Genomic DNA, 21086 nt, shown 5'->3' on the forward strand with positions numbered 1-21086 from the left:
GAAGAAGTGAGATCTTTGAGTAAGAACCTGGTTTTTGTTTTCAAAGTGGGACCTATCCAAAAAAATTCGCCCGAGTCGCATGACGCACACCACAACCTGGTTTTTGGCCGGGCGCATACACTCACACGCCCGTTGGCCATGTTAATTTGGAATTTTTCTCTTTTTTTTTTCCCCTTTATTCCCCTCCCTCCCATTCCTCTTTCCTACTTGGATCCTAAAAACTTGTGCAAAAACTAGTGTTATTGAGGATGCTATTAGAATAATTGGAGGGATATATGACCAGTGTTAAAAGGTTTGGAATGGGCACGGATTAAAGGCGTTCGAAAACTTACGGGCTATTTGTTTGGTTGTAAATCTAATTCTTTTCCTATTTTATTTTATGACAAAACAAATTACAGTATTTGATTAAAAAGAATTCCAATTTCCTCCTTTTGTTGAATTGTAATTCATGGGTATTGGGTACCCTTCATGAATTGTAATTCAGTGGTTGGGGAAAAAGAAAAAATGGAGGAAATGACAAACGGGCTCTTGGTTGTTGTTGTTGTTGTTGTTGTTGTATATTTTAGTCTTAATATCACTTCTTTCCTTCTCATTCCTAATAGTTCTATTCATCCCTTGTGACCTGAATAATGTTGTTGACAAGATTGCCAAACTAGCTCTAGAAGGAAGTGCGATTGGAATGAATTTCAGAGTCCGCCAGAGGAAATTTCAGATCTCCTTACCTTGAGGTTGATAGAGCCAAGACTTCGGAAGAATGCTTGATGTAACTATTGAGTGCTAGTCGGGGACGAAAAGTGCAACGCCAATGATAGTATACCATTTATGTAGTAGTGATTAGGGACGAATTAAGTGACGTAGTATATTAAGTGACGTAGTATACCATTTATGTAGTAGTGATTAGGGACGAATTTGCAATTTTAATATAACTCAGGGACGAAAAGTGCAACGCCAATGATAACTTAGGGACTGAAAGTGAGCATGAACAACACTCAGGGACGAATTCTACAATTACTCTATAACTCAGGGACGAAAAGTGCAACGCCAATGATAACTTAGGGACAAAAAGTGAGCATAGCCAACACTCAGGGATGAATCCTACAATTACCCTATAACTTAGGGACGAAAAGTGTAATTTTCCCATATAATAACAATATATTTCTATGCTTCCTAATTTCCATATACAATGTATTTATTTATGCTAAATTACTAATACATATAATAATTAACCTACTAAAATTATACTAACCATACAAGGGAATAATTATACATAATTTCTTCATACTAATAAATCATATCTAATTATGCACTCTAATTGATATATTCTTTTCTTTCAGACTCTCCCTAATTAAGCTACACAATTTATTTCTATGATTATTATAGATTTAGGGGCGTATCACAACGATTTGCGGATGAGAAGAATCATGAGTGTTGCAAGCAATGGATCCCAAAAGGATTGGAATGTTGTTACGGTCGCACATATCTTTCGCGAACGAAACTGTGTTGCCGACAAATTAGCCAAGAAAGCTCCGTGTCAAAGCACTACATGGTGTAGTTTGGAGTCTCATCCCATGTTTTTTAGGCAATACTTGATGGAGGACTAGTTTGGGGTACCAAGAGCCATGGGAACAATGATGCTACACTAGTAAGATTACAAGGTGGACTTGGGTCCACAGAATATTTATACCATCTCGATTTACCTTGTAAGTTAGACCCGCATTCAAAATACACAATTTATTTTTACAAAATTGTGAATATTCAGTATGTAACCAGTGTATTTTAGATTTGGATTCACATAATAGTTTGTCAGTAGGACTAGCCTCGGGCTTGTTCTTCCCCTTTTGATCCAAAAAAAAAAAAAAAAAAAAAAAATTCAACATAAGAGTTAATTCCCAATTCAAAATGGTCCTCGGACTATGGTCTTTTCTCAAATTGGTCCTTTCACTTTTAATTTGCCCAAAGTGGTCATCCGACTTTTGAATTTTATGCCAAAATGGTCCTCTGTTAGCTTTGGCGTTAAGTTGGTGTTAAAATGAAGGGTAAAACTGGAAATTTAGATTTTGCACTCCAATTTAAAGTAATCTGTGATTCCTTTTAGCAATATGTGGAAGGTCGCGTCGGAATGGTCACGCATCTATACCATCATGCCAACTATGACTACAAGCGCAACATCTATAGAGGACCAGCTTGAAAGCATCACTAAGGCGCTTGAAGGGATGCCCACCCTCCTTCAAAATCAAGAAAAGAGAATCAACGACTTAGCTGAAAAGGTCGAGAGCACAAGGAATGTCGAAACTAGTCAGGCTCTTGGGAAACAACTTGAGGTTCAAGGAGAAGACGCCTCGCACTCATCAACTTGCATTGGGCAAACTACGACACACGAGGAATCAACTTCACACATACCAGTTTCGGATAGGAGCATTCTAGTCACCAGGGGCATGATACCGGTAGATCGTCTTAACGAGTTCATCATAGGAGCTATCAAAGAAAAGCTCGAGGGAGGACAACCTTCATACACATATGCCAAGCCTTACACCCAAAGGGTTGATGATTTGAAGATGCCCGTTGGCTATCAACCTCCAACATTTCAACAGTTCGATGGGAAAGGCAATCCCAGACAACACATTGCCCATTTCGTGAAAACATGCAATAACGCTGGGACATAATTTGTTGGAGAAGAAAAATAAATAAATATTTATTTTAAGGATAAATATATCAATTTAACATTTCAGGGAGAAAAAAGTTGCCACTTAAATAATTCAGGAAGGAAAATGTTATAAATGTATAACTTCGGGGGAAAAAGTGATATTTTCCCTTAATAAAATGTTGCTATTTATGGGAAACAATTTTCTAAGCAAACCATGTAACGTCATACATGGTGTAATTGCTTACTTCATGGATGAGGTACTTTGTCACAGCTGTACAACTCAATTTTATTCTGAAATTTCAATGATAATTTTGGAATAATAATAATAATAATAATAATAATAATAATAATAATAATATTATTATTATTATTATTATTATTGTTATTATTATTATTCATTAACTAAGTAGCTCACAAAGTTAATGGTTGTTAAATAAAAAGTTTACATATGATAAAATATGACATTTGAATTTTATTATTTTACGTTTTAATATAATTAGTGAATTTTATTACTTTTTATTTTATTATGAGTAAATAATTTTAATATTATTTAAAAAAAAAAACTTGTTTGTTAGATAATCATATCAGGAGATAATGGGATTTGAAAAAAGTTCATTTACAGACATCGGGAGTGGGGTGGGTAGAAAAAATATAAAATGAGTTGGGTGATGGATGTAGCTAATTCTGATTTATTTTCGGTATATTGTCATCCTTACAATCGTACGGGGATCTTGTGTTTGTTTGCTTATTGGTTTAAGTCCTTAAGTTCGGGTTACATGGCAGTGGATCAGAGGTTTTCGGGCTTAAGTGAAGGTTTGTAAATTGCCAAAATTAAAGTCTACATTCTTTGCATTTAATGCGGTATTTATAGGGGGTGTAAGGGAACAGCTATCGATTTCTCGACATGCATGGCACGTGAGACGCATGCGGAGAGCGAGGTCGGTGGTTCAGGCTGCTCTGTCCATGTGTTCGTAGATTCCTGACGCCATAGGATCCACTATCGTTGAATTCGACTGGTAAGACTAAGCCAAAGGCTCCAAGTATCGAAGGTCGAGTGCTCGATCCCGACCTAATGTGATCGGGGCAGAGTAATTGGATTGTGTTAGGAACATATGTATTAGGATTTTGATGATACCAATGTAACTTAGATTGTAGACCCCTAACTTTTTATCATTTCTTTCATTACCTTCGTTTTAGACGAAAGGTGCCATAACTCATCATGTAATTCGTGTTAAGATAGTCAAACACACGAAACTGAGTTATGATTCTCTAGTTAGGTCTACGAAAACGAAAGAAGATCGAAGGGTTGAAGCTGAAGCTACATCTGCAAGAGAAACCACCTCTTGGATCTTCATCTAATGGAGAGATGCTCCTTTTTAGGAAGAAAGTAATCTTTCATGAAAAGACATCAATTGGACTGCCAAGACAATCCATCTTCTCCTAATTCAAGAAGAATGTGTTTTTGTCTCAGCTGATGAATCATCCTAGGAACAAGACGTTTTAAGGACAAGGAGCACACAAATCAAGGTGCATTAAATGCCATAGTACCACTTTTCAGAGCTAGAAGACAAAACATGAAGAAGCTCTTGCCTCCAACGACTATATGGTACAACCGCATTTAATGAAGCAATAAATGCACCAGGCTCACCAGTTTTTACCCACTGGTCCATAGGTTTGAAATACCATCTCCCTCCAATGGATGGATATTTTCTCTCCTATAAATATCCATCTTCTCCATTATAGAAGGTGCTGGTTTTTATTACAACTGACCATACATATCCAAAAGCTCCTTATACAAGTTCACTCTCTCAAGCTTTTGAAAACCAGTGTTTCAAGGTGTGAAGTTTACAAGAAGGACTATCAGATTTCACCTTCTCAACCTTGAAGAAGTCTTGCATCTTATATACGTTGATCATCCAACATACAACCAACCAGCCAAGACTTCAACCTGTTGGAGAAACACACAAATCTTTTCTACCAACCCTCAAATCTGAAGAAGACGTTGATAGAGGCGGAGTAAACTCTAGGAGTTGAAAAACCTACAAGCAGCTGTCCGGCTTAGTGATCAAGGAAGCTAACTTGGTTTAGTTTGTACTAGGAGTGATAGTGCAAACCTTTCACGAGTTGTGAAAGAAGAGTGGAGTAGGCACAGTTGGCCGAGCCACTATAAAAATCTCTCGTCCCTATCTCTTTACTTTCTGCCTGCTTTACTTTCGTGCATTGCATATCATACTCTATCACAATAGACATTTCTCATAAAGCAACAAACAGTGCAAAGTAATATAAAACTCGCTTAACTATTCCGCTGCGTAATAACCCCAAAAGGAGTTATTTTCGTGAAATCGAATTGAGTCTATTCACCCCCCCCCCCCCCCTCTAGACTCTCCTTTCGACCCTACCGGAACCAACAAGTGGTATCAGAGCAGTTACCTTGATCGGTAAACGCTTTGCCTTTACTGTCTGGTAGATCCCTCTTTAAAATTCCCTAAAACTGCATCTTTTCATCTTTGCACTAATTTTTCAAAGAGAAAATGGAAAAAGATCATTCTAACCGATCTAGGCCTCTTGCTTTCAAGATATTGAATCGGGATTACAATCAACCCACATTGATGATGAATTCGAAAAAGGAATTTCTGGCAATGCCTCGAATTCTCAAGGTGTGAAAGGCTTGTACTTTATGCAAGGCATTTTTAATCGGATTAATACTTCAAGCTTATAAAATTTGTATGTTTCCAGTTGATACGTCCCCATCTTGTGACAAAGTTAATCCCGTTAATGAGACTATATGTGAGTATTCAAATGAAGAATGTTGTTCCTCTCTTCAAGTAACTTCGATGTTCATATCACTAGCAGCAGCTATTCCCAGCCTGAAATTTTCAGAAAGTGTAAGTAACGCCTTTCATTGTTTCACTATCTGACCTAAACTCGATTCAATGCTGACACTGCTTTTTTCATTCATTTCAGGAGAGACAATTCCTACTAAAAACGCTTGGAATGGAATCTACGTCTTCGAATCCAAGCATCCTCCATCGTGCAAGAGGGCCCTCCTCCATAGTTTATGACAAAACTTACCCACCAATCTCATGCATATTCTGCGGGGCTCAACCACCATGACTTTTCGTCCAAAAATTTCAGGCATGTGTAGATTTTTTTTAAGCCAATTTTCCGTTGGATTGCAGTCATTATGACCTGAGTTTTTACAAAGAGGCCATGAAGATCTGGTCCCAAAGACCACAATCTAGAATGCAATGGAGCATCCTAGTATTTTCCGAAGATCTGATAAGATGGTCTGCATCCTTTCTCAACTTACCAGCCTAATACAGTGTCTAGAGTGTTGTATGTGTGTTTTTTTTTTTTTTTTGTTGTGTCACATTCTTTTGTGTGTTGTATGGGAGAGTTGGATAGGGCATCCAATAATGTTCCCATAAGGCTTTTTTACGGTATTTATTTGCCAATTGTACAGAATATATAGAATGTAGTTACATATTGGCACATCGCCATTGATATAGAACATATCAAAAAGAAGAAGAATACATTGATAGAAGAGGGGAGGATCAACATCAACCAGTTGAATTAACCCCTCCCTCCCTAGCATTTTTGCTTCGTCTGCAGAGTTTAGATAATAAGTTTTGTGGTGTTCTTCTATTTCTCTCATCTTTATGTAACATTTAACTAAATACTTTTATTGAATTGGAGTAGAAAATCCAATATTGCCTTTTGCGTGTATATATGTCTCAGAAACCAAATTACTTAGAGCTGAACAAGATTTGGACTAAATGTGTTAGGATCAAGTGCTTTATTGGCACATTTTCGTGAGGCAGAGTGTTGGACTTGGCCCTTCAGGCCTCTGCCCAACACTCCCCCAAGTTACATAGTGTTGAACTTGGCCCTTTACCGGCCTCCGCCCAATAAGATGTATATATGCATGCCCAGAAACCACGGAAGCATAGAAAACGACTCGAACTTGGATACATAGAATAGGAGAAGAGTTGAGATACAGTTTCTTACACTATTTTGTAGCTTATCTGTGGCCATGAATTCAGAAACTTCCTTGACAACACCTACTGGAGATCTGCAATGGGGTAAGGTGTTGTGGGGAAGAAGCTAAGGGGTTTGAGAAACTCTGTTATTTAAGTTGGTCAGAGGAGAAATTAAAGTGTGATCATGGCAGAATGAAGAAAGTAGGGGAGGGAATTCTTTGCAAATTAAAGTGTGGAGAATAGTTACCGTCACTCAAGTGAAAAGACTAAATTGACCCTCATTCCCATTCTCAAGTCTTGAGTCAGAAGGGGGTGTTATGGTATATGTACATGCTACTGGTTCTCCAACCAGGGCCCAAATTTGAGATCTCATCATTGAAAACAGAAAAGCAAACTTTAACATAACACAAGGATTACAGTTTGGGTCCATCTCTCAAATTTGAACTTTTTGAGTTTTGATTGTAACAACAGTTTCAGAACATAAATCAGTCCATCTCTCAAATGCTGACAAACTTTCTTCTTGTTGTGATGGTCGAAGAACCAAATCGAGTAATGGTTAGAACGATAACTTTCTCGAATCCACTGGCATTATATTTGGCCAGCCAAACATGAAGACCATTAATGAGGACGGTTTTCACACATCCATCAAGTATCAAATTACAGTATAGAGTTTAGATATCGTTCCACTGGAGATGGCTCTTGTAATGTTAAGAATTGATGTAAAGTGGAGTTAAGCACAAGCTAAAACTACCCTTTTAGAAGCTAGACCTATCGATAAGGAGATGGTTTGATAAGAATAAGCTAATAACAAATAAGACAAGTAAAACAAAGGACCGGGACTTGGTTGATTCAAGCTAAGATGCCAAATATTGTACTCAAGATTAGGGAATTAAACAAGGCATAGGGTAAGTGAGATGCACAAAAGTGTCCAAATACCACTCTCGTAGCTATTTGGACTTGCAACCTAACCTTAATATCCACTCTCGTGGCGATTCAACCCAAGGTTTCCCAAGCAAGAACACAAGGCATAAATTCTCCTTTATACCCGAAATACTCTCGTATTGAGCATTAAGTGTGTGAATGTGTGGCTAGTGTACAAGCTCTACTCTCGTAGCAACAAATACACTCCAAATCAAGCATATAATTGGGATCCAACAATCATACACAAATATCTCAACAAACCCATTTCACACAACAACCCTAGATCACCCAAATAATCCCCTTTATGCAATACAACTCAAATAGGCATCAATAGCAAGAAATCAAACCAAATCCTAGTCCCAAAACACTTAGCTACTCATAATATAACAAAAGATACACAATATTGAAAGAGTAATTGAAAGCATAGATGAAAAGTGAAGAGAAGAGATAAAAAAAAACACTTCTCTATTGAAGCCTTGAAATCCAAGATTTGCAATGTTCTTGAGCTTGGAAATGGAAAGAAACAACCAATCTACACCTATCTAAGTTATTCTAAAGTTAACCCTAGCTATAGAGTGAAAGGGAAATGAAAAGTGTGTTTTTGGGGTGAAAAAAATCCTCTTTTAAAGGGCAAAAAGGGGTCTGGTTTGAGTTGCAGGCCAGAAATGCAGTGTATACTGCCAAGTGGCCACGGGTGTGGCCACGGCCGTGGCCACACCCGTGGCCACCAGGCAGTGTATACTGCCTGGTTGCCACGGACGAAATCTGTGCACCTACTCCGATTTTTAGGCTATTTGTCACCCCCAAAACCTTTTAATTAGCATTTGTTGTCTTCATCAAAGTTGTAGCCCTTGAAGTTAGCTTTCCAATGATATAAAAATCACTTGATTTGGATACTCCTATACCGAGATATGGTCAAAATACGGAGACAGCGCCAATCTGGGCGAGAAATGCCACCTTACTATCTTTTGCTTTGCCTTTGCATTGAATTGCCTATATCATCAAGACCACTAAGGCACAAATATTTGGAACATGAAAGAGTGTTGTCCAATCTTATTTTCTTCATTTTGCCTCACAAAAATATCCTCATGCTATGATGACTTGAAATCTTGATCAAATAATTCAATGTTTGGCTCAAAACATCATTTTCTTGTCAGGTCACCTAAGCACAAACAATCATTCCATAAGTTACCAAATTGGCTCCATAATATAATGATTAACCAGTAAAAATATCAAAATGTGCAAGGAAAAAGCATTAGTTTTAGACATTCATCAACTCCCCCACACTTAGACTTTTGCCTGTCCTCAAGCAAAAACAAGAACTAAATCACCAATATAGCACCGAAGTTGATCATACTCCCACTTTGCACAACTTAACAAACCACAATCCAACTCGACACAACATAACTTGTTTCAAGAATCATCTTAGCATTCCACACAAGTTCCATTCTCAAGCCAATAACCAAGCACCAAAATTATTATAGAGCGTGAGGATCAAGTGTGCACAAATACTAAGTTGAGATTATGCAAAACTTGGCTTTTTGAATGAGATTCCATAGGCTTGCCCTTCATACTCCCACTAGTTGAACTCTAAGATTGCATGCTAAGATCAAGTAGGACTTTTATTAGGCTTGTAATGAGGCTAAAGGTGAATGGTTGACAAAGAAGGGGTAAGGAAATCAAACAAAAGAGAGAACTTCACACTTATTCACAATTGAGATTGGAAGAGATATGGCATCAAAGAACTAAGGAGCAACTAACTACTAAACACAAAGCAACACTCTTGGTAGGGAATACCCCGACCGACATAGCTTTACCCCGACCGAGGTGCTTTCGTCCTTTTCTCTTTGTCTTTGCAGGTAACAGGTCGGGCTTCATGTGAAGAACCCGGTCGGGGTCCGACCGGGAGTTGCCCGAGCGGCATTGTCGACCACCGAGCGGTAGCCCTTTGGCGAGAGAGCTGATAAAGGACACGTGGCGGCTCTTTGTGACGACAGATAGGGCACCCGGGAGGATGACACGTGGTGGCTACGTGGAGAGCATGCCGAACGACCGGATTTGTGTCTCCGGCACAGCGGCTATAAATACCCACAGTAGCTACAGTGTAGGGGACTTTTGGACGATCGATAGGTTGTTGTTAGAGAATCCCGACCGCAGTCAGTCGGCACTCAGAGCAACCAAGTAGATTGTACTTAGGGCCTTTACCGGGATCAATAAAGATATTTACTTGCTTTAATTGGTCTCGTGTTTGTTTAATTATTGCTTACGTAGTAATTAGCAGTATCATTTTGGCGCCGTCAGTGGGGACCCGTGCAAGAAAGCAACGTCTTGACGAGCACCCGGTCTCTTTGCAACAATGTATCCGTGGGCATACAACAACTTCGCCGACGACCAGGCGGATGCAGCAAGCTCATCCGATCACCACGCTACCCAACAGCAAGGTCAGACGGTGGATTTGAATCTTAATCTCTCACCACCGCATCCATCCAACACGTACCCGGCCGCCCAACAGCCGGTGAACTACATACAACCGGGATTCCAGACACCCGGTCAACAATATCCACCACAGCCGATGATGTATCCCGGCCAGTATCCATACCCGGTCCCGCCTCAACCGTACGGGTATTGGCCAGGCCAACCGATGTATTACACACCCCCGGTTGGCTATCCACCAATCACGCCTGCGTACACGGCTCCAGCCGCCGCCCCTCGAGTATACCCGGCCGCTCATGTAGAGCCGCAGCATCAGCCCACTTCCCGGGCTCGACGCTCAGCTCGTTCGCGGTTGGGGTCGGGGAGTGCTGATGCGATGGAGGCACCACGGCAGGCCCAGCAAGCACAGGAGGTTCCTGCCCGAGCGGAGGACCCTGAAGAAGTTACCCGAGCGGTAGCTTTCGATCGTCTTCGACCAGAGCTGCGACAACGTTTGGGGCCCCAAGACCCAAACCGTCAGCCGGAAGACGTGCAGATGCAGGAAGCCAGCCAGGAGGCTTCATCCGGGCATAGCGGGTCGAGATCTCACCGACGGCGACGCGCTCGGGATACAGCCCAAGCCGCCCAAGCCGCCGAGCTCAACGAGACCCGAGGATTGCTTTATAACCTCCAGGCGGAATTCGCGCAATTCAGAAACGCGCACCCTGCAGCTCCCCCGGTCGACCAATCAACTCTGCTTAGGACGCCTTTCACGGTCGAGGTAATGGCTCAGCCCTACCCGCTGGATTTGAAGGTTTCCGAGGAGAAGAGTTATGATGGCCGGACGGACCCGGAGGTCCATGTTAATGATTTCTACAGCAACATGATGCTGAAGGGAGTATCAGACGTCGTGATGTGTAGGGCTTTTTATTCCACACTTACCGGCCGAGCCGCGGAATGGTTCCGAACGTTGCAGTCGGGCTCGATCGATAAATTTGATGCCTTGGCGATCAAGTTCGTGAGGAAATTCATCACTTCCAAAGTGGTGAAGAAGCCCTATGTGTACTTGGAGAAGGCCAAGCAGCTTGAAGGGGAGAGCTTGACCGATTTCCTCATCAAATGGAAGGCGGCGGTCGGGGAGGTCTAGCCCATGGACGATGCGACCGCCACCCACATGCTTCACATCTCTCTCCGGGCAGGATATTTATATCAAGCTTTCATCTTACAACCCCCGGCCACTTATGAGGAGGCCCTTCGAAGGGTCACAGATTATGCCAACGCCGGCGAGGCGAATGCCGTAAAGCGCTCGCAGGAGGTCGGGTCTTCGTCCCGTAAACCGGCCGGGCGGGCGGAACATCGGTCGGGTGACGACCATCCCCGATCCCGCACCAGGCCTGGTGAGTTTACGGCCTTGAACCGATCCGCAGCGGAGGCCATGCAGTACGCTCAGTCCTGCAATCTTATCAAACTCCCCCATCCCGATCGAGACGGCCCTGACAAGAGTAAGCATTGTGCTTACCATCGATGTGCCGGGCATGACACTGAAGAGTGTACCCACTTGCGCCAACTGTTGGAGGATTTGCTCAATCTGGGGAAGTTGGACAAGTGCGTGGGGAAGAGAGAGGACAGCAAGAGGAACACCGATCGGAGAGATCACCGGCGTTCCCATCACCGCTCCGATCGTTCTGATCGTGATGGACGCTCCGATCGGTCAGGTCAGGACCGAAGAGACGACCGAAGGGACGATCGTCATGATGACCGACGGGACCCTGACCCTCCGTCTAGCAGCCGACCATCAGGAAAGCCGACCATCCACGTCATTTTCGGTGGATTGGAAGACGCTTCCCGACCGCGGACTAATTGCCCGGTCGCTATAGTGGATTCCCGGGAGACCGGGAAGAGGCAGAAGATGGAGCCCATAACCTTCACCCTCGAAGATCAACCCAGCAGCGGTGACCACGGTATGGAGGCGCTCGTGGTCACGATTGATGTCAAGGGGACGGATGTCCAGAGGGTTATGGTCGACACTGGCAGCAGTGTGAACGTCCTTTATTTGGACGTGTTCGAGAAACTTGGACTTGACAGGAAGGAGCTGACTCCGGTCGGTGTACCACTGTCGGGTTTTACCGGGGCTCTTGTTTACCCCGAGGGAAAGATAACGCTCCCGGTCGAGATCGGCACAGCCCCGAAGTCGATCAAGACGGAGTTAGAGTTCGTTGTGGTCAACCTCCATTGCGTCCACAACATTATCTTGGGCCGACCCGCCATTATGAAGATCGGTGGGATAATTTCTATGCCCCACTTGTGCATGAAATTCCCCACCCCCAATGGGGTCGGTGTAGTCCGCGACGACGTCCAATCCGCCCGGAAGTGTTACACCCGAGCGGTCAACAGACGTGACTCCGGTCCGTCTTCCCGGGTGAACACCATAGCCAAAGAAGAGGCTAAAGACCGGAAGGAACAGCCCGAGCCTTCCGAGGAAATAGAAGAAGTTCCCCTATCTGACGACCGACCGGATAGGAAGATTAAAATTGGCCGGGCCCTCACCCCCGAGCTCCGAGCGGAAATCTTAGCCATACTCCGGGAGTATGCTAATATCTTTGCATGGGGGCCCGAAGACATGCCCGGGATCGACCGATCGGTAATTTGTCACAAGCTAGCCGTCGATCCCGCAGCGAAGCCGGTCGTGCAGAAGACCCGGCATCTTTCTTCCGATCGCCGCGAGTTCGTTAGGGAAGAAGTTAAAAAGATGGCGGCGATCGAGCACATCCGACCGGTGATCTATCCCGAGTGGGTGGCCAATATTGTTCTTGTTCCTAAGCCCCCAGCTTGGAGAATGTGCATTGATTTTACCGACCTCAATAAGGCCTGTCCGCTCGACCCGTATCCTCTACCGAGTATTCACCAGATGGTCGACGAGACGGCCGGGGCCGAGTTGATGAGTTTCATGGATGCATTCAAGGGTTATCATCAAATCATGATGCACCATGAAGACGAGAGCAAGACAGCCTTCGTGACCCCGGACGGGCTGTATTGCTACCGAGTGATGCCGTTCGGCCTCCGTAACGCGGGAGCGACCTACCAGAGAATGGTCAATATGCTCTTCGCCGATCTGCTGGGCCGAACGATGGAAGCTTACATAGACGATATGCTGGTCAAAAGTCGGGACCGATCCGACCACACTCGGGACCTCTGGGAGTGCTTCCAGATCATGAGGAAGTACCAGTTGCGGCTGAACCCGACCAAGTGCACATTTGCGGTTCAGACCGGCAAGTTCCTCGGCTATATGATGACCAAGAGAGGAATTGAGCCCAACCCGGCCAAGGTAAAAGCGATTCTGGACATGCAACCACCTTCCACCGTTCGTGAAGTCCAGCAATTGACCGGTCGGTTGGCAGCCCTTAGCCGGTTCCTCTCCAAGCTAGCCGAGCGCGCTTTACCTTTCTTCAAGGTATTGCGAAAGGTTAATGGATTCGTCTGGGACGAAGAATGCCGAGCGGCTTTTGATGAGCTGAAGGAGTATCTCATGTCACCAATCGTGCTCTCAAAGCTCGAGCTCGGAGAAGAGCTAGACGTGTACCTCGCCGTCTCCGATCGTGCAGTAAGCGCAGTATTGTGCCGAACCGATCCGGAAGGGGTCCAGCGACCGGTGTACTATGTAAGCCACGCGCTACATGGTCCCGAGCTCCGGTACTCCCGGTTAGAGAAGGTCGTCTACGCCTTATACATTGCCGCGAAGAAGTTGGCTCCCTATTTCCAAGGTCGAGCAATTCGCGTGTTGACCGATCAGCCGATCGGGCCAGTCCTCCGAACTGCTTCATCATCCGATCGCTTAGTCAAGTGGGCGTTAATGCTGACCTAGTACGCGATCGAATACCGACCGAGACCAGCTATCAAAGGTCAGGCCCTTGCTGATTTCTTGGTCGAGTGCACCGCCCGGGATACCCGACCGCCCGAGGTTGCGGATCCTGAGGCTGAGTGGTGGTCGTTGGCTACTGACGGCTCGAGTAGCAAGAAAGGGGCAGGAGGAGGAGTGGTGGTCACGAGCCCGGAAGGATTCAAAGTTTATTTTGCTCTCATGTATCAGTTCCATCCGACCAATAATGAAGCCGAATACGAAGCATTTGTTAATGGCTTACAGTGCGCTCGGGACTTGGGGGTTGAATACATCCGAGCTCAAACAGATTCCGCGCTCGTGGTCGGGCAGGTCCTCGGAGATTATGAAGTCAATGGAGAGCGTCTGCAGTTATACCGAGACCTAGCCATGGAGAAGCTTGCTCAGTTCCGGGGGTATACCGTCCGGCACATACCCCGATTGGATAATGCCAACGCGGACATCTTGTCTAAGTTGGCTCAAGACGCCCCGGAACATATGTCGAAGATAGCACGAATTTTGGTGATCCCGAGACATAGCATCCATCGCCTACCGGTCAATCCAATCCAGCCGGTAGAAGACAATTGGATCACCGATCTAAAGGAGTTCCTCGAGCACGGTCGACTTCCGGATGACCCCCAACGTGCTCGGAAGGCCAAGCTTAGAGCCCCGAGGTTCCAAGTCTTGGACGGTCGTCTTTACAGGCGATCGTACGGAGGTCCTCTTATGCGTTGCTTGACCGCATTTGAGGCCGATCTGGTCATGAAGGAATTGCATTCGGGAATTTGTTCTTCACACCAAGGAGGCCGATCGCTAGCCCGTCGTATCATGCTGATCGGGTACTACTGGCCGTCCCTCCAGCTAGACTGTGAAAAGTTAGCTCGGGAATGTGAGACGTGCCAACTGTTTGCCCGGATGCCTGGACGACCGGCAACCTTTTATCAGCCGATCATGACTGCAATTCCCTTCGCTAGGTGGGGGGTAGACATCTTGGGCCCCTTCCCTCAGCTCTCCGGTCGGAGAAAGTTCGTGATTGTCGCCATCGATTACTTCTCCAAGTGGATAGAAGCCGAGCCCTTAGCCACGATCACTTCTCAGCAGTGTGCTCGGTTCCTTTTGCGCAATGTGATTTCCCGCTTTGGTGTGCCCGTGCATCTCATCAGCGACAACGGCCGCCAATTCGTAAGCCAATATTTCCAGAACTTCTTGGCCACGATCGGGACGACTCACGTCCGGTCGTCGGTGGCTTACCCGCAGGGAAACGGACAAGTGGAGAACGCTAACCGGACGATTTTGGAAGGTCTAAAAAAGAAGCTACACTCGGCTGGTCGTAGTTGGGCCGATGAGTTGCCATATGTGTTGTGGACTTACCGGACGCCCCCGAGGGAAGCTACTTTGGAGACCCCTTTCGCCCTGGTTTATGGAGCAGAAGCCCGACTCCCGATCGAGGCTTGGATCCCAACTGATCGAGAGAGAACCTACAATGCGGAGGAGAACGAACACGCGATGGTCGTGGATCTCGATGGGGTCGAAGAAAAAAGAGAGCTAGCCGCTAGGCGTATGGCCGAGTATCAGAAGCGGGTCAAGAGTTCGAAGGATGTCCGGGTCAACCCTCGTTATTTCCAGGTGGGAGATTACGTTCTACGACGAAGGGAGGCCAGTCAACCTTTGGAGGGCGGAAAGCTAGCTCAAAACTGGGAAGGGTCGTACATCATCAGCGTTATCATACGGCCGGGGACATACCGACTGGAGACGACAACCGGTCGGGTAATCGAGGGGACTTGGAATTCCGAGCACCTCGTTATGTTTAGGCATTAGCCTATTTTTGTAATCTTTGGACGAAGTGGGGGCTCGACCTGCGAGTTAGTCCCGGTCGTCATTTGTAATTAAATTTATGGTTGTAAATATTTATTTAACCGCCTGCGAGCGGGAAGGTTTAATGTATATACGATCGGTGATTGCTCGACCGATTGCATGCGGCGGCCCGATCGGTTATTTTCTTTACCTTCAGTGCATGAAGATCAGTTCATCCTCAAGTTACATCGACCGGGCGAGTCTATCGACCGGTCAAATGCGCTCCTCTTCGGCGGACATTCGGGTCACGCCACTGATCGGGGAAGCCAGGAGCTCTCAGCACAATTCCCCGATCCGTCCAACTTCTTTCCACTATCGCACCCACTCGTGCCTCGAGCGCACAATAGTGTGGGGGCTGGGATGAAGGAAGTATCTACAGGCCCGTCGTTCGGGAATATCCCGAACGTGGAGGCTTACCTATTTTCAAAAAATCGTCAAGGCCTAGGGATCGGGTGAACTCGCTCGGGTTGGCCAGTTTGACGTCGGAATCTTGGATGCACGACTGGGCCATAAGACCACAAGGTCGGATATCGAGTCAGCGGAGTAGTGCACGACCGGGCCAAAAGGCCGTGAGGTCGAGCATCTACGATCGATGCACGCACGTTGAAAACAAAAATGTAAAGCGAAAAACGAATGGCACAAGTTAAACAGGAAAAGATTATCATTGATAAAAAAACGTGCCCGGTACAACTCGGGACCAGGCTCCCGATTCAGTGCTTACAAAAGGAGAAAATAAAACCAGCAGGCCTCATTTCTTCACGGCTTCGGCATCGGCCGGGTCGGCAGGCTTCTCAACGGCAGCTCCGCTCGGGCCGACGACCTCGATCTCGGGGTCGTAGGGGTCCAGCCCGGGGTCGGGGACTTCAGTCGGGAGGGTGGTCAAGACTAGCTCGAGGTCTTCACCCTCGAGCGCCTCCTTCATATTGGCCTCCGTCCTCTCCCTCATGTCCCTCTGACCGCTGTTGTAGGCCCAATGGCCGAAGGACCAGAAGAGCTCGTCCGCAACTGCGTTTCTCCGCATTTGCCGAACGAAGGCCATGCCGAGCTCGACCTCCCGGAAGAAGTAGTCGATCGCTGCGGCCGGGTCTGTGTTCCTCTTGACCGCCTCTTCCCGAGCCTCCTTCTCCTTCTGCAACGCCTTCGACAAGGCGCTCCGGTCGGTCCGAGCTTTCTTCAGCGCCTCCTCGGCCTTTTTGAGCTCGGCAGACATCTCCTCCAGCTCCTTAAATCGCCGGTCGGCGACCTTCTTAAGCCTTATGGCCTCAGTGGCCAACAGCGCTTGGCCGTGGAGGGCTGCCCCGACTCGCGATGCCTGCAGAGTTAAGCATGTTAGCCCGATTGAGGATCCATCACACAAAAATGAAAAAAATAATAAGAGTTCTTACCTCGGCCAGCTCACGACCGAGCCGTTCTGCCAATTGGGTCGGGCTTAGCTTGGTCAGGTCTATCTCGACCGACGTCAGATTACCGATCCGAGATAGTATTGAGGCATCAGCCATGACAGACCCGACCGCCGGGGTCGGGCTCTTCTCTGTCCTCTGCCTCTTGCTCCCGGCCGCTTCCTCGACCGCTTTTTCCAGCGCCTGCCCCTTCGACTTGCTGGTCACTCGGGTGACCAATGTGTCCGAGGCATCCAGGACCCCGCCCTCGTCGGTAATGATCGGGACGGGGCCTAAGGGTCGGGCAACCGGGATGGAGTCCCCTCCCGAAGACCCAGCGGTCGTCTTCTTTTTCCCCAGAGTTATTTTCGTTCGGGGAGGAGATTTTGGAGCTCCGCTGTTGAAGCGTTTCGGCGCCATATCTGCAAAATAAACAACTACGTTAGCTCGGGAATAAATTCGTTGTTCGGGGAGTTACGAGCGGGAAAGTTAGTTAGGGTTAGACCTGTCTTCTTCCATTTACCCCGAGCAGGAGGACCTGCCACCACCACGCCCATCGACACGGGCTTATACTTCTCTTTCAGATCATATACCGGATCCGGTAACTGGGCGGCCTCAAGGCTCTCTGCCGACCGGAAGATCTTGTATTCGTGGATCTCGCTTGAGATCCGGACGACAGCTTCCCGAAGAGCCAGGGTCTCGACTGGCGTGACTTGTTTCCTAAAACGGGTGCTCCAGACTCTGTCGATCGGGAGGATCCATGGGTCGTACTTGACCGAGAAGATCCTCCTTTTCCACCCTTTGTTATTCCCGGGCAGGCTTGCGATCGAGCACCTTCCCTCTCGGGATTGCACCATCAAGAACCCACCCCCGTAGTTGCCCGAGAGGATCTTCACCTGATAGATGTAGTTGAAAAGCTCTATCGTGCAGGTTACCTGGTGCCGAGCACAAATCTGGGGAAAGCACGCTATGATGCGATGCAAGTTCGGGCAGATTTGGGCTGGCATGACCTGGTAGTAGCCCAGGAAAGCGGTCAGGATGGCGGGGAACGGGAAGACGACCGGGGCTAGTAGGGAGTCATAGTGCATCCCGATCCACTTGCCCCGGTGACGCTCGATAACGTTCCCGAGCCGTCGACTTGTGTCGAATTCTACTCGACCGCTTAATCTTTCCGCGATCCGCGCAGCCTCCCCATGGGTCAGCTCGCTCATCTGCTGGGCGACGCTCTCGCTGTTCAGATATTCGAACCCGTCATCCTTACCGGTCGCCGGTTCGGTTATCTCCTCCTCGACCGGTTCGCTTCTGCCCAGCAGATCGTCTTCTTGAGGAGCGGTTTCCGGGTGATCCCCTATCACCCGGGTGGGCGTTTCTCTAATGCCCTCACTGTCACGGTCTGAGCTTCCCGAACCGCTCGAGCCCGATCCCAAAGAGTCGCTTGTGCTCGAGGATTCCTGCTGCACGGGGGCTCGCTCGGGAGCCTTCCCCGGTCGTTGAACGACCTCAGGAGAATACGACATAATCTCTATCTCCTCGTCGCTGATCTGCTCGAATCCGTGGTCGTAGTCTGCGACCGAGACGTTTTGGCTATCTGAATCCGACATGTTTTTCTACCTAAAGGTCGGTCGGGGTTAGTACAGGGTTCGGGAAGTTAGATCGGAGTTAGTTCTACCCTACTCCTACGCAAAGCTGGAAGTAAAGCAAAAGCTAGGGAGTAGAGAGCTTACCGATTGGAAGTACTTTGAGAAAAGCTTGAAGCCTGGTTTGCTCGACTGGTTCGCTGAACTGCTGCTCGAGACTCTCCGAGGGTGCCGATCGCTTCAATGGATTGAGGAAAGTTCAAATGAAGGCCTCAAGGGCCTATTTATAGGAGAGCATTTAGGCGGGAAACGAGTCCACTTGCGTGACACGACCCGCGCTGACTCCGAGGCGACCGTTGCAGTCGCAGAGGCCGGCAGTGGCCGACACGTGGCGAGGGGTGGAATGACAGCTGGCTGGTCGGTTTAAAGGCCGACGGTTGGGCTTCTTCATCCCGTCCCGTTTTTTCCCGGACGATCAAAAAGACCCGGGCTGGGGGCCTCTTGGTAGGGAATACCCCGACCGACATAGCTTTACCCCGACCGAGGTGCTTTCGTCCTTTTCTCTTTGTCTTTGCAGGTAACAGGTCGGGCTTCATGTGAAGAACTCGGTCGGGGTCCGACCGGGAGTTGCCCGAGCGGCATTGTCGACCACCGAGCGGTAGCCCTTTGGCGAGAGAGCTGATAAAGGACACGTGGCGGCTCTTTGTGACGACAGATAGGGCACCCGGGAGGATGACACGTGGTGGCTACGTGGAGAGCATGCCGAACGACCGGATTTGTGTCTCCGGCGCAGCGGCTATAAATACCCACAGTAGCTACAGTGTAGGGGAATTTTGGACGATCGATAGGTTATTGTTAGAGAATCCCGACCGCAGTCAGTCGGCACTCAGAGCAACCAAGTAGATTGTACTTAGGGCCTTTACCGGGATCAATAAAGATATTTACTTGCTTTAATTGGTCTCGTGTTTGTTTAATTATTGCTTACGTAGTAATTAGCACTATCAACTCTAAAGTAGTAGAGGTTGAGAACAATTTTCAAAGCAAACTATCAAACTTTTATTGAACTTCTTCTTTTTCATTTCTTTGCAACATTTTTGTGACTTTTTTTTTTTTTTCAAATTTCTCATCATTTTTTTTTCTTTTTTTTTTTTCCAAATCAACAAAGAAACTTTTTCAATAAATCTAGACCATCACACTTAGATAACATTATAGAGAGTGTTGCTAACAAAACAAGCTCCAAAAAGAAAAAGAATCACTTCCAACAAAAAGAACAAGTGCACTATTCTCTCAAGGGTGGAGGAAAACATTTTGGCTAAGGTTTAAGGGTTAAATGACAAGGGTTAACACAAGAAGAACAAACACAAAGGGGATTAGGTGCTTAGCACTTATTGAACAAACACAAAAGGCTCAACGGGGACAACTAGGGGTAAACATATGTGTAGTGCTTAAACAAAAATGGCCTAAATCATTTCAAAACATGCAAATCTTAGATTTCACTTAGAGAGTAATGAGGCAAGTTCTAGCAAAACAACCATTACCGGAATCTCACATAAGCCTTCACTAGCAATGCACAACACACAAGATCAAGAATTTATTCAATTATTAGGTGGTTAACAAGATCATTGGCAAGGATGTAACACCCCAGATTTTCAAGAAATTCAAAACTTATAAAATAAAGGTGAAATCCCATTAAATCCCAAAACATAATACAAGAGTATGGGGTGCTATGCCACACCTGAGCTAGAGAACTCAGGTGCACAGGCTAACTAACTAATATCCTCAATAATGTAAAGGCATAAGCATGGCACGCAGGCCGAAAAGGGAAACTATCTACTTCTACGTTCCAAGTTCTAGCGCGCTCCAGTGACTTATTCTTCTGTACCTGAAAGCCAAATATATCTGTTCAGCGAGAGATGCTGGTAACCCACTCCAACGCGTTGAAATACAATACATATAGAGATATATATAGATATACGAAAACCATTTTGAGCATGAAGATATATCCTACGAACTCTAGCTTTTAAAACCGGGAATGACTCGACAGATAAGGCCAGACACGAGCAACAGTTATAACAACATACGCAGTTCACAACAGATAAGACAGATAAGGCAAAGCATAAACAATAGTCACAACCCAACATAAACAATCCCCAACATAAATCCCATAGTCACATCCCCCAAGACACTCATGATCACCACTCATCCATATCACAACACATAGCACACTTTGTTGGCGCCACAAGACCAATCGTATGCCCATACATGAGGGTCAGCGCATATAGCTCTGACACGGCCCCGCAGCACCCTGCCCCGTATCGCAATACGGAGGGGTCGATCGCAACCGACCGATGAACCGCAGCTCATCATAGTGTTTGATCGCAACCAAACAGTGGACCGCAGCCCAGGAGAATGTCATCTGACCGCAACCAGGAAAGAGGACGAACC

General features: G+C 46.5%; 2 long non-coding RNA genes across 2 annotated transcripts in view; one reads left to right on the forward strand and one right to left on the reverse strand.

Annotated features, from left to right (window-relative positions):
* LOC109166334 overlaps nt 1-21086 on the forward strand; it is a 65435-nt gene that overhangs the window by 34404 nt on the left and 9945 nt on the right. The window lies entirely within an intron of this gene.
* Nucleotides 1315-20059, reverse strand: LOC109166333. Its single transcript, XR_002051636.1, has 3 exons — nt 19947-20059; nt 18739-18740; nt 1315-1327 (listed from the first exon to the last, which is right to left on the reverse strand). It is a non-coding gene; the product is annotated as an uncharacterized LOC109166333 (long non-coding RNA).

The sequence above is a fragment of the Ipomoea nil genome, unplaced genomic scaffold (genome assembly GCF_001879475.1).
Source record: "Ipomoea nil cultivar Tokyo-kokei standard unplaced genomic scaffold, Asagao_1.1 scaffold3087, whole genome shotgun sequence".
NCBI classification, from domain to species: Eukaryota; Viridiplantae; Streptophyta; class Magnoliopsida; order Solanales; family Convolvulaceae; genus Ipomoea; species Ipomoea nil.